The sequence below is a fragment of the Macrobrachium nipponense genome, chromosome 11 (genome assembly GCF_015104395.2).
Source record: "Macrobrachium nipponense isolate FS-2020 chromosome 11, ASM1510439v2, whole genome shotgun sequence".
NCBI classification, from domain to species: domain Eukaryota; kingdom Metazoa; phylum Arthropoda; class Malacostraca; order Decapoda; family Palaemonidae; genus Macrobrachium; species Macrobrachium nipponense.
In genome coordinates, this window is record NC_061087.1 from 75,602,270 (window position 1) to 75,602,817 (window position 548).

Here is a 548-nt window from a genome sequence, read left to right on the forward strand (position 1 = left end):
CCTGGGACTAAAAACCAGACCCATTAGTGATGTTAGTAATTTTCTCGGACACACAAAAGTTTGCAAGGGAATTTGTTTGACCCTAAACCGACGGCCATCGCATTGTAAGAACACTAAGGAAAACAGAATAACTGTACTCTCTCTTTCTCTCGTTCCTAATAATTTCTTAATGAATAATTGTAGATATTTTTCCATTTGGAAAAAAACACGTACACACACCAAAAGGTTAAAACCGTTCTACAGTAAAACCTTCAAATTAATGCCATCCCACACAAAAAATAACTCCTAGGGTAATGGTGTCATGTTCGTCTTTCCTTTCTTTGTTCTCTTTAATTTGTTTTAGTTTAGTTATCGTTTCTTGTTTTATTTATTGTTAGCTGTTAGTCTCAGGAGGCTTAGGAAGACACAGTGCAGATTTCTTACTTCATTAACACACTAGTAAAAATATACATAGAATTACAAGTTAAGTATATGACTATGAATCGAAGTGTGAGCCTTTCTTGAATCCTCTAACCCCAAACTGTGAGGTTCTGGACCCCACGTCGCTT